Source organism: Salvelinus namaycush, chromosome 20 (genome assembly GCF_016432855.1).
Source record: "Salvelinus namaycush isolate Seneca chromosome 20, SaNama_1.0, whole genome shotgun sequence".
NCBI lineage: Eukaryota > Metazoa > Chordata > Actinopteri > Salmoniformes > Salmonidae > Salvelinus > Salvelinus namaycush.
In genome coordinates, this window is record NC_052326.1 from 31,973,078 (window position 1) to 31,987,373 (window position 14,296).

The 14,296-nt window shown below is 42.4% G+C and overlaps 1 protein-coding gene across 1 annotated transcript in view; it reads right to left on the reverse strand.

Moving 5' to 3' along the window:
• The window catches only part of LOC120065253 (nck-associated protein 5-like), a 148,273-nt gene that overhangs the window by 75,670 nt on the left and 58,307 nt on the right, over positions 1–14,296 (reverse strand). Inside the window, exon 2 of the mRNA XM_039016085.1 lies at positions 6,660–6,856. The gene's annotated coding sequence lies outside the window, so the exon portion shown is untranslated. The remainder of the gene's footprint in view (positions 1–6,659; positions 6,857–14,296) is intronic.

Genomic DNA, 14,296 nt, shown 5'->3' on the forward strand with positions numbered 1-14,296 from the left:
AGTAAGGCTTGTGTTTCGGGGGACGCATGGCTCTCGACCTTCACCTCTCCCACTTTTTGATAAATGGCCCGAGGAGGTCCTGACGTTTCTTTCGCCTTGAGTGGTTTATTAGACCTCTCTAAGACCGATGGGAAGTAAGGCTCGATTGATGGTTAAAATCTGAACGCCAGTTTTGATATAGTACTGAGTACTCACATTGTAATCTACATGTGTTTTTTTTAATTGAGCTGTCCTCTTGGCCAGGTCAAAGTGGTCTTTTGACCTCAATGGGACTTCCTGGATAAATAATAATACAAAATCAGGACTCTAAATATATTTTCCTATCTAAGCAAATTTAGTATCAGCTGTTCTTCTGAGTTTCTGGTGCACAGGTTGTCTCGGTCATGACAAGTACATGACTACATGCCCCTGTGTAGCTATTTTTCATACATTTATTCATTTAGCAGATGTTCTTACAGTCAACCATCCAGAATAATATTTACTTATTTAGGTAAGTATTAGCTAATTTCAAGAGAGAATGATAGTGGATACATGCCAAAAGGTTTTGCATTAGACTCTTAAACAAACACACATTTTGAGGACCACCCCCAGAGAGGGTCATTTTGGGTGTCCTTCACTCTGCCTGTTTTGAAGACGTGCTTTATTAAAAATCTCTTGCTTTTGTGGTAATTATATCTGTATCAATTAGGTGCCCAAACCAGCCAGCACCATGCTGTTTAAATTTTGGCCTATTCAGTCAGTTGGATTCCAGTTTGGTTATTTTGAGAAAGAGAGGGAGGTGAGGGGGGGGGGGGGGGGGACTCAAATCCCTGCCTAGGGAGGGAGTATGAATGAATAAATAAATTAAAATATGAGGGGCTCCATTAACACCCCACACATCAAAGGGAAGAGGGAAGCTGGAAGGGGAGCACTGTACATACTGTGTGTATGCGTTGCGTGTGTCCACACACACTTTCAAGTTTTTATTAGTCATATGTACGGGATACACATAGTATACGCCATCCAACGAAACGCTTACTTGCAGGTTCCTTCTCAACAATGCAACAATAAGAAATAATAAAACATAACAGGAACAAAGTAAATGTCTCAGTAAAATAGAACAAACATTTTAGCATAATACAGGAAGGCACAATTTATGGTCCAATATTTACACACGTTTTGGTGAAGACGGAATTGGGGGGCACGTGTGTAAATTGTGTGTGGGGGCAGTGCCTGACACCGAAACTAACTGGAACACACCAGGGTGGGGGTGGGTTATGGGGTGAGGAAAATTACTGTACTGCATGTGGGGGGTAAAGTGTGTGACACCAGGGCCAGCGGGACAACAGTAGAGTAGAGTGAATTCTGACCCGGGGGCAACGGGAGCGAAATGACAGTTCACTAACTGTATAAACCTAACCTCAGGATATGATACACCACAGATGACACACACACATTCATCAGCACTGTCTGTGTATCTCTGTCAACAAACAAACACTGTCACACATATGACTCCGGGCATTTAGGAACTGTCAGTTTAAGTCTGTCACTAGTCCTCTTACATCATAGCAGAATGAATGACTGATCGTGACCTAGATTAATCACCTAATAGTTTTATATCAGGTTTACTCTACATTAACCTGCTCTTCTCCACTCCATTCGCAGGAGTCAAATAGATAAAGTAGCCCATACAGACAGAGCAAGCATATTGACATTTGAAATGGCAACCATTTTCCTTAAAAGAGGGACAGCTAAAGTGAGAACAGGACGAGTTTGGATGGTGAATGATGGCACGCCTGAAGACCAACAGTGAGCTTGATTTAGGTCAACAGACTACCTCATCTGTGTGAAGTAGAATGTAATCAAACATCTCACAATAACTCACGAGGAAGCAGCGGAACAATGAGGTGTGAATGTATAAATGTCAGAGGGCTAGTGTCATGCGTAATAGACACAAACACATGGAATTCAAGCAGACAGTGTGAAAGCACACCCTGACCCCTCTCTCTGTCATCTTAGAAAGGTCCAACGCAGCCGTTTTTATCTCAATATCAAATCGTTTGCAGGTAACAATTAAGTAAGTACCTTACTGTTATTGTTTTCAGTTAAAATGGTCAAAAATAAACAAAAATAGCTTCTTAGCAAAGAGCAATTTCCCCAAGCAAGAATTTAGCTAGTACTGTCTGGGAGTGGTCTGAATGGGGAATGGAAAACTGAAATCTATCTGTTATTGGCAGAGAGGTTTGGAACGCTCTTATTGGTCTATTAACAAATGTACGTTTTTTTTTACGGTTTTGTCAAACAGCTCTTAATCCCACCACAGTGTCCGATTTCAAAAAGGCTTTACGACAAAAGAATACCATGCGATTATGTTAGGTCAGCACCTAGTCACAGAAAAACACAGCCATTTTTCCAGCCAAAGAGAGGAGTCACAAAAAGCAGAAATAGAGATAAATTGAATCACTAACCTTTGATGATCTTCATCAGATGACACTCATAGGACTTCATGTTACACACTACATGTATGTTTTGTTCGAATAAAGTTCATATTTATATCCAAAAATCTCAGTTTACATTGGCACGTTACATTCAGTAATGTTTTGCTTCCAAAACATCTGGTGATTTTGCAGAGAGCCACATCAATTTACAGAAATACTCATAATAAACATTGATAAAAGATACAAGTGTTGTATCTATAATAATTCCAATGCATGGAATTATAGATAAACTTCTCCTTAATGCAACAGCTGTGTCAGATTTCAAAAAAGCATACCATGCAATAATCTGAGTACGGAGCTCAGAGCCCAAACCAGCCAAAAGAAATATCTGCCATGGAGTCAACATAAGTCAGAAATAGCATTATAAATATTCACTTACCTTTGATGATCTTCGTCAGAATGCACTCCCAGGAATCCCAGTTCCACAAAGTCCATAATTTATGCCCAAATTCCTTCTTTTGTTAGGGTGTTTAGTAAACAAATCGAAACTCACGAGGCACGGGCAAGTCCAGCGGAAATGTCGGACGAAAAATCCAAAAAGTTATATTACTGGTCGTAGAAACAAATCAAACGATGTATAGAATCAATCATTATGATGTTTTTATCATAAATGTTCAATAATGTCCCACCCGGAGAATTCATTTGTCTGTAGAAAAGCAATGGAACGAGAGGTAACTTTCTCATGACCGCGCGTCATGAGACCGTGGCTGCTGGCAGACCTCTGACTCATTCCCCTCTCATTCAGCCCCCCTTCACAGTAGAAGCCCGAAACAACATTCTAAAGACTGTTGACATCTAGTGGAAGCCTTAGGAAGTACAAGATGACACATATCCCACTGTATATTCAATAGGGGCTGAGTTGAAAACCTACAAACCTCAGATTTCCCATTCCTGGTTGGATTTCTTCTCAGGTTTTTGCCTGCCATATGAGTTCTGTTATACTCACAAACATCATCCAAACAGTTTTAGAAACTTCAGAGTGTTTTCTATCCAATACTACTAATAAAATGCATATATTAGCATCTGGGACTGCGTAGGAGGCAGTTTACTCTGGGCACGCTTTTCATCCAAACGTGAAAATGCTGCCCCCTATCCATAAGAAGTTATTAAGACACTAGCAGCTTACAGATGGTAGGCAAGACAGGAATGTCAGCGTTCTGCCATAGCCAGCTAAGAGCCCGGATCTCAATCCCACTGAGCACGTCGGGACCTGTTGGATCGGAGGGTGAGGGCTATGGCCATTCCCCCCAGAAATGTCCGGGAACTTGCAGGTGCCTTGATGGAAAAGTGGGGTAACATCTCACAGCAACAACTGGAAAATCTGGTGCACTCCATGAGGAGGAGATGCACTGCAGCTGGGGGCCACACCAGATACTGACTGTTACTTTTGATTTTGACCCCCCCTTTGTTCAGGGACACATTATTCAATTTCTGTTTGTCACATGTCTGAGGAACTTGTTCAGTTTGTGTCTCAGTTGTTGAATCTTATGTTCATACAAATATTTACAAATGTTAAGTTTGCTGAAAATAAACACAGTTGACAGTGAGAGGACATTTCTTTTTTTGCTGAATATATATATATATAAATAAATAAATGTACAGCAAGAGACAGACACCCTCATACACATATGCACACACTACCGAACGTGCATACATAGACACAAACACCACAACCCCCTCAACTCCCCCCTCATAGTGTATAGTATACACTCACAAACAGACAGATGCATACACATTACATACACTTGTCCCCAGAGAGTTGAGGAATGTGAGATCAGTTGTCATAGGACGTTAATCCTCATGAACACCCACACAATAGGAGTAGCATGTGCTACAGGGACCCTCCAGGGGCTCAGAGTGTGTCCCACAGGGAGGGGCATTATGTTGAATCCCAGCACAGTTTCACATATAGTAGACACCCTCTAATGGGATATGGATGTGAAAATAATAACAATGTCACGGAGGTCTGATAACAAGCAAGTTTTTCCTTCATTTGTATTTTATGGTAATATTTTGAGCGTATCATCTTTGCCTAGGGTGAGAGAACTTATATTAGACTACCAACAGACTGAACTAGATCTAACCGATGTCTACAGAAACCAACTTGACAAAAAGTGTGGTAGTCAAGTCAAAGCGTATTGAATTCATATCACATTAGGTCACCTAGCCTACATTTTTCTTTTCCTAATCTCGCTGACTTTGAAGATGGTGAATAGGGTGACCAGATGTCCCCGATTTCCAGGGACAGTCCTTGATTTTTGTGGCCTGTCCCCTGCTAGAGGTGTCCCAATTAGCCCTTAGAAAGAAAAAAATTAACTCTGTCGTTAAACTGAGTCTGATATTTCAATAATCAAAACACTGTATCCAATCAGATTTGTAAAAATATTGCCTGTCCCTGTACCAAACTTGTTTGCCCCCGCAGCTTTGCCGCATACCTTGAATGTTCAGGCAAACGTGGGATCAGTGATACATTGTAACCACTGCATGAACCATGCCCAGAAAGTGTTTCATGCAACATCATAGGCTACCAAACTTGACATTTACTAGATAGAAATTGATTACTTCTTTTAGCCTATGTTATGACGACTAAAAGTAGGCTATTTGAAAGGACTATAGCGAAAATGTGTTAACTATTTCCCAGATTTTAATTTCCAAAATCAGGTCACCATGGTGTAAAGAAACATTAGTCATCCACCCCTTCTCTCTCTCTCTCCATTGGAATGTGTGCCATCCTGGGGGGCTAGCAGTTGTTAGCGGGCATGTGTGGCTGCAAGTGCCAGCTCTGTTTGTGCACCTGGTCAGAAATGTTATCCCTAAAACACGACAGACATTTTTCAAAATATCCCTTTACACCCGTTACTGCTGTTAGGGAAGACGGATAGTAGACTCTGTCCAGTAGTTATACCTCTTTTCCAAAACTGCGACAAAAACATTGTTAAAATAATTTGGTGATACAGTAAAACCTCTGTTGAATAAAAACCAAGAACTCAACATGATATCCAAGAATGGATTGAAAATATATTAATGAACCATAGACAAATGGACAGCCGAGTGGATCAGAATCCTGCACAGAGATGTATATGAAATCAAAGGGAAATGAAAAAGTAATTTTACCACGGCGGCAGAAATAGACCGTCCCGCTGATGAAACAGCATTTCCCCAACCAGACAGCCTCCTTCGCATGCATTTAAATAATCTCTCAGCAGATTACAACCGCAGCAGAATAGTGCCATTTGGCATCAATAGTGTCCATTAATTAACATGGGAGAGAGTAAACTGCCCAGAGCAATAATATACTCCTTAAAGACGAGAGAAGAGAAAGAAAAGAGCAAATAAAAGACAAAGAGGGAGCAAAAAACTGCATACTTTTGAAGAATACTTGAATAATTAATCAAGGAGAATCTCAAATGGAAAATAATTAAATCAACAGATGGTCTCTCTATTACTCCTGTTTCGTTCCCTTCTCCACTCCCAAGCTCTATCCTTCACTCAATCTTGGCTTTGCGTGTGTCCAGAGAAGCCCCTTGCTTTGCCCCCCACTCTTCTTCCCGTGCAACAGACTGACCCTGGAACCCTGGACAGACGACTCCATTCACTCTCCTGTTCAGGCCAGCCTCAATGGAGACAATGGAGGGGCTCAGTGGCCAGTAAATCTCCCAGATCAACACGAGCTTGGAGGGTCTAATCCAGCTAATCTTATAGCATTGTGACACTCAACTCTCAGGCATGGCCCACTGTTGCAACCGACACCAATGGAAAGTCATTAGCTGGACACACTTAAGGTTACGGCACAGACGTCAGGCTAGCTAATTCTAATGGTCAACATCAGCTAGCTAGGAAAAGCTCCTTCTCAATATTAGCTGGAAAATGCTCCCATTGCACTCTTTCTAAACCCCAATTTCAACAAACAAAGGATTTGATCAAATCACTTTATGCCATTTGAACAAATAACTTGTCCTCATATTGACCACTTTCTCTATTGGGAGCAATGCCATGTACTGCTAAGTGAATGTCGACATTAACCAATAGGAGCATGTGTGCAACATCGCGACAACTACACTAAAAGCAACGTCAAAAAGGTTATCCCCAGTAATACACTTGTTATTAACAGTTAATTTCCACCATTTACGCAGAGTGGAAGCATTGCAGATAGCAGTGATACACATCAATTAGTCCACTCACCTCAGAGCTGCTCGCTGTCTATTGTGTGCCCTAAGGGGCCAGAGACCTCGGAGCCTCAGGAATAAGAGTGTGGTTCCTGTCTCCGAGGGCCAATCCCATGCTCTATCCCACTCCCAGCCACTGGCTCACTGATGTTCCAATATCACATCATAACGCGTTGAATCACCAGGGATGAGGGAAGATGGAGGGTGTGAATCCTGTTGACAAAGAGAGCTAGATGAGTCACTCTATGGCCTATTTATGAAGAATGCGCATGTCCCATAAAGTGAGGCAGTAGGCAGCCTGCTGGCATCAGAATTGATAAATGTAGCATATTCAACGCTGACAATAATTTATTGGTACGGAAGTTACCGATACCTCAGGCTCTGATGATTACAGTTAAATAGGAATGTCTATGTAAATAAATTACCATCACTGCCAAGAACCACTGCACAAGGATGTAGAAATGCCATCTTTAATTTGCAAACCTCTGTTTTGAATGTTTCTCTGAATATTCATTTTCCTTTCCTTTGTGCTTTCTTAGTCAAAGTGACATAGCCTGGAGCATTATTAGTTCAGATGATTTAATTCAACACCACATACTGCTCAGCTGATCAATATCTTCTATACAGTTCCCGTTTAAGGAAAGTCAATACAATACAACAGTTACGTATACCGTCAGTCAGCTTATCGGAAGACATGACCAGTACACTTCGCCTCAGCCTGACACACTCAAGTCAACTGAGTGTGAGCCTGCTAGATTTAGACTATTGCGGGGGAGGAAACCACAACATCCAATGGTTGCCTTTCAAACACAAAGCTCATGTATCTCTACCAGTAGCTAATGGGTCTTCTGCTTTCACTCCTCATCAAATCAACCAAAGGTGACACCATTGTCCGTCTCTGATCAAAAGCGCATAATTTAAAAACAAAAAAAGGACCAAAAGCGTCACTTTGGTCATGACAAGTCAAGACCTTTGACGAGGAACCCAACTTCAAGACACCAGGAGCTAGCTGGCTGTGGTCTTCTGGTTGACACGTGGCGCCACTGTGTCCAGCCAAATCCTGAGAGGAAGAGACCAAAAAAAGACGTGGTCCCAGTTAGCAACCTTCACACCCTCCACGTCTGGTTTTCCATTTAGCCCAAAGACTTCATTAAGCTCTTGAACATTGCTTTGCCTCACTCCACACGTTTCCTGTGAGAATCCACATCCTGAAGAAATATCACCGTGCAAACCAGTTGCGGAACTTTAAACGCCCTGTGGGCTGTGTAACTGGCAAAAGAGATGATGATAATAAACTGTTTTGACTGCTTCTCTACTGTTGTAAAAAATACAAAACATGATTGTGAATAGTCTCGCTATCAAGCACCAGTTTTTCCATCTGGTAAACCAATGTGAGTCTCACTCTGCCTCTTTCTCCATCCCACTGCCACCAACGCAACTCTTCCCTGTAGGCAATGAATGCATGATCAAGTACCCAAGCATCTTCTATGACCTATATTCCTGCAGCAACACCAGAGACTTGTCAAGTTGTCACTGATCCCCACTCTTTACCATTTGGTATTTTAATTAAGCAATGCTTTCCTGACAGTTTCTGCCACTCTCCCAAGGCTAATACAAGATACCATATGACTTTTTGACTGTCACCTACATTAAATTAGAGCATCTGCGTTATGATTATGACCAAATGTAATACAGTACATGCACTCCATATACATTGAGTATACCAAATATTAGGAACATCTTCCTAATATTGAGTTGGGTGGTGGACCATTCTTGATACACACGGAAAACGGTTGAGCGTGAAAACCCAGCAGCGCTGCAGTTCTTGACACAAACCGGTGCGCCTGGCACCTACTACCATACCTCATTCAAAAGGCACTTAAATATTTTGTATTGCCCATTCACCCTCTGAATGACACACATATACAATCCATGTCTCAATTGTCTCAAGGCTTAAAAATCCTTCTTTAACCTGTCTCCTCCCCTTCATCTACACTGGTTGAAGTAGATTTAACAAGTGGCATCAATAAGGGATCATAGCTTTCCCCTGGATTCACCTGTTCGGTCTATGTCATGGGAAGAGCAGGTGTTCTTACTGTTTTATACACACATATGCATTCAAGAAAGAGATGGTCCAAGAGAGCCAAAGGTGAAAGAGTGAAGGAGTGAATGAGTCAGGGTAGGGCCCAAGAAATTGTGAGGGAGAAGTACCTTGACAGAGGGACAGAAAGCTGGGCACATCTGCATGGAAGACTTTGTGACTTGGCATTGAGTGTGCTTCAATACCCTTTAATCTGGTTGAGCTAGCCCCCACCGAAACACACACCACACGCACACACACTGATGCTCACGCTCACACACACACTGCCCGTCCAAAGGTTTCGAAACCCTGTCCTGTTTGATACACACATTCTGTCCTATCCATCTAGGCATCAAAAGGTCATATGACAGAAAGGTGGGGTCATGTCATGTGGTTTCTGCAGTGTTTAGCCCACAGGCTGTGAAGTGTGAAAGTGTACACGTGAAGGTAAGTCACAATCCTGCAACTCGCATTAAAAGGTGTAGTGGAGCAGGCAATGTGTGCGTGCACCAAGTCAATTAGATCAAATCGGTTGTTTGAGCAAGCAGTCATATCAAGGCTAAAATACTGTGGGGCTCAACGGTCGGTCACACATCCCAAAAACCGCTTACCTTAGTGTAACACAGCTATTGTTCCTAACCGCAATAGCCTAAAACTCTATTCGATTCACAAGGTTTTAGACTACTAATATACAATCTTACATTTCCCAATATCTGTTTATATAACATTTGTGTTTAGTCAGCAAACTGTCCCCCTTTCCTGTAACAATCAAATTCCATCACTCAGTTGATGCTTTTATGAACTGTGCTTAGGAAATGTATTGAAAAAGGCATTTTTGCTTTTACTATACCTGCTTTTCCAATGTTTAAGCTTTTTTCCTTATTCATGCCGCAAAATGTGCAAATATGCCAAAACAGCTACTTTTTGTCAGTTGAAGACTTGTACTGTGATATCAGAGGTGATCTTAAAGAGTTCTAAGTGTGGTTTATATGACTACCAATGATTTATCATTTGTATATGCCACCAAATATAGAACCAAAAGAAACAAAGGGATTTTCTCCCTGAAATGAGTGTATATCTGAGAGAACTCCCCATAATGCACTGCTCTCCCACCCCACCCTTCCTTCCAGCCGTTAGGTCATGGCACACACCTATACAAACATTCCCTTCGCTTGTACACTGTTGACCAGGATGATTGAGGCAGGAGAGGGGGAGGGGTGGAGGAGGGAGGGAGAAACAGTAATAATCTATACTGTGTGAATGCTTGTGGGCTGGATTAGCAGGCCTGTTGTTTTAAAAGCACAGTAACCCCCTTTTGCAGAGAGACACTGGTATTAACGTTGGGGTAGGCGGGGGAGAAACCAGAGGCTGGTAATCTTCTTATGGGAATGCTTTGGCCTTGATTACCAGACCACTGTGCTCTGACAGACAACCCTTCCCTTTTCATTCTGCCACAGACAGAAACAGACATTACATACATCACAATGAGTGGAGGCCATAGAGTCAAACAATTTCTGTAAGCATTGAAATATGATAGAAGGAGAAAAAAAAATGAAAAGCATGCTACGACTTATGGCAGTTGGCAGATATGGATCTGGCATAAAAATATTTCTGTTCTACATTGATTAGATCAGCAGGGGTTTACGTTTGGTTGGAATTAAAGGCTGAAAAGGTTCAATATAAAATGCTTAGTTTGACAAGACCTACAAGACAGTTGCAATGAAAATGTCACAATGTGAACAGAAAAAACAAAAAGGCAGACGATAATCAAGATTGGTCAAAAACTGAGTGCCACACTGCTTTTATTTCCTAAAGACGTAGACGTTAACATTGTATGTGAATTAGTAGAGATGTCTCAAGAAGATTTGGCAACTCATTCCTGTGTGTGTGTGTGTGTGTGTGTGTGTGTTCTTCCCCTAGTGATTCCAGTCATCTACACCCAGCTCTTGGTAGTAATTACCTAATATTTCTACACACCCCAAACCCCCCCCAAAAATATACCAAACAAAATCTCTGCTGCTGATGAGCCATAGCAATCATAGTTAGAGAAAAGGGGTAAGGAGAGAGAATGAGATGGGAAGAGAAGAGAAAAGATGAGGAAGCCTAGAGGGACAGAAGGTCGGGTTCAAAACGGTGTCTCATGCGTCGACAACCTACTCTTTCCACCGTTTCCATAGGACATAGGTAAATATCTTCTGCCAGGACTGCCCAAAAACCCCACATACAGAACGCTGAAACAACAGTTCAAGCATCCCAATGTCACTCTATAGCAGGAGTCGCCAACAGGTCGGTTGCGAGCTACCAGTAGCTCGCAGCCCACCTATGAGGATTTTGCAAAACAATTCTGAAAATACATGTCATTTTCACGTGGTCCACCGCAAACTGTCATAAACAAATCTCACAAGTATCAGACACCGCAAGCTACCAGCTACTATCTAATAAACAGAACATTATCCCACCCCTGGTTAGCCACTATTGGCTTAAAAAGCCAAACCTAAGACAATATCTGCCAATTAATTTCCCGTAATATTGCCCCCGTCAGTCTGTGTGGTGCGCACGTTTGCCTATCACTCAGTGTGTAGCCAGTTGATGTGATAACCGTCTTGTGGGTTGACATTCCTCACTTGCTACTGTAGATTATCCTCAACAGGGGGCCCCTCAGGGGTGTGTGCTCAGTCCCCTCATGTACTCCCTGTCCACTCATGACTGCATGGACAGGCATGACTCCAACACCATCATTAAGTTTGCCGATGACACAACAGTGGAAGGCCTGATCACCGACGAGACAGCCTATAGGGAGGAGGTCAGAGACCTGGCCGTGTGGTGCCAAGACAACAACCTCTCCCTAACGTGATCAAGATAAAGGAGATGATTGTGGACTACAGGAAAGAGGCCCGAGCACGCCCCCACTCTCATCGACAGGCAGTCCTGGCAGAAAATATTTTCCTATGTCCTATGGAAATGGTGGAAAGTGGAACAGGTTGAGAGTTAAGTTCATTGATGTCCACATCACCAACAAACTAACATGGTCCAAGCACACCAAGACAGTCGTGAATTGGGGACATCACCTATTCCCCCTTTGTAGATTTGGCATGGGTCCTCAAATCCTCAAATGGTTTTACAGCTGCACCATCGAGAGCATCCTGACGGGTTGCATCACTGCCTGGTATGGCAACTGCTCGGCCTCCGACCGCAAGGCGGATGCTCTAGTCGGCTGGCCCTCGCTACATATTCGTCGCCAGACACACTGGCTCCAGGTCATCTATAAGTCTATGCTAGGTAAAGCTCCGCCTTATCTCAGCTCACTGGTCACAATAACAACACCCACCCGTAGCACGCGCTCCAGCAGGTATATCTCACTGGTCATCCCCAAAGCCAACACCTCATTTGGCCGCCTTTCCTTCCAGTTCTCTGCTGCCAACAACGGGAACAAATTGCAAAAATCACTGAAGCTGGAGACTTATATTTCCCTCACTAACTTTAAACATCAGCTATCTGAGCAGCTGTACATAGCCCACACAATCTACCTACCTCATCCCCATATTGTTTATATTTACTTTTTTGATCTTTTGCACACCAATATTTCTACTTGCACATCACCATCTGCTCATCTATCACTCCAGTGTTAATTTGCTAAATTGTAATTACTTCGCTACTATGGCCTATTTATTGCCTTACCTCCTCACGCCATTCGCACACACTGTATATAGACCTTTTTTTATTATGTTACTGACTGTACACTTGTTTATTCCATGTGTAACTGTGTTGTTTGTGTCGCACTGCCTTGCTTTATCTTGGCCAAGTCGCAGTTGTAAATGAGAACTTGTTCTCAACTAGCCTACCTGGTTAAATAAAGGTGAAATAAAAAAGGCACTACAGAGGGTAGGGCGTATGGCCCAGTACATCACCGGGGCCAAGCTTCCTGCCATCCAAGACCTCTACACCAGGCAGTGTCAGAGGAAGGCCCTAAAAATTTCCAAAGACTCCAGCCACCCTAGTCATAGACTGTTCTCTCTGCTACCGCAGGGCAAGCGATACCGGAGCGCCAAGTCTAGGTCCAAGAGGCTCCTAAATAGCTTCTACCCCCAAGCCATAAGACTCCTGAACAGCTAATCAATTGGCTCCCCAGACTATTTGCATTGCCCACCCCAGAACGCTGCTGCTACTCTCTGTTATTATCTATGCATAATCACTTTAATAACTCTACCTACATATTACCTCGACACCGGTGACCCCACACATGGACTCTGTACCGGTACCCCTTGTATATAGCCCCGCTATTGCTTTTTGGTATTTTCTGAAAACTAAACTGCATTGTTGGTTAAGGGCTTGTAAGTAAGCATTTCACTGTTGTATTCGGTGCATGTGACAAATACAATTTGATATTAACAATTAAAAAAGGGCCAGATGAGCAACTAAAGGGGAATTACTACATTTGTTAGTTTTATATCAAGCCTAACAAAAGTGTTTCTTCTGATGTGATTTAAGCATTTACATAGGCTCAGAAAATCCAGTTTCGTTGTTTCTCTATGAACAGTTGTAATTTTGAGTGTAAAATTAATAACAAATAAAAACCAGATGGTGACACAATTTAGGTGACTTTGGGAAAATATAAAGACAGCATTTGGGAGAATATGTTTTGGGGGTTGATTTTTGAAGGCCCCCCTTAGAGTTGTTAATTAACCATTATTTTACCAGGTATCTTGACAGAAAACAGTGTTCAAGAGAAAGTAGTGCACTAAGGACCTGGGGAAGAGTTGCAGAGGAAAGAAGAAGAATGTGCCCATTTGAAAGCTAGAAGAAAATGGAGTAGCTCACAACAGGTTCAATTTTTATTTTATGTAGCTCTCATGCTAGAAAAGGTTGGAGACCCCTGCTCGATACTATTCTCTTTTGGTGCAGGAGTTGCCTGTTGAGAACTCATCTCATTTGAATCCCTTATAGAAAAGTTAAAGATATGCCGGTTGACTGCCATCTAGCCATGTTAGTGATATCAATCCACTAAGATCTTTGTAATTACTTCGAGATTTGGGTATATGCCCCTTTATATACCCCAGCCCAGACCTGCAGTGGCAACAAAGCTGTAATCTTGCATCCTCCATATGTAGCATCTAACACCACGAGGCTTTTTAGAGCCAAACAGCTAAATATTTAAACGTGCATCCTTGCCACCCGCCATAGCAAAGTGAATGTGAAAATCGACAAGTAGCAGCTTCTTTAAAACACACAAATCGAAATAAAATCTGCTATGACATTTTCTGCCTTTCATACCGGTGAACAAATCAGTGGGGGTTAGGTTGTAGCGAACACCCCCCTCCCTCATCCCTGCCTCTTTGTGAAAATTAAGAATGGTGGCTAGAAGCCGTCCTCTTCTGTATGTGGAACAAGCCTCAGACCAACCACATTGATCAGGCACATATATTTCACACACACACGTGTTTACATATCAGCTTGACTCCTCAAACAATCCCTGGTCTCTTGGGTATGGCTTTGCATCATTTTGGGATAAGGCTCTCTAAATGTTCTATTTTTTCCCCCTGACTGTAGCAAATCAAATCAAATGTTATTTGTCA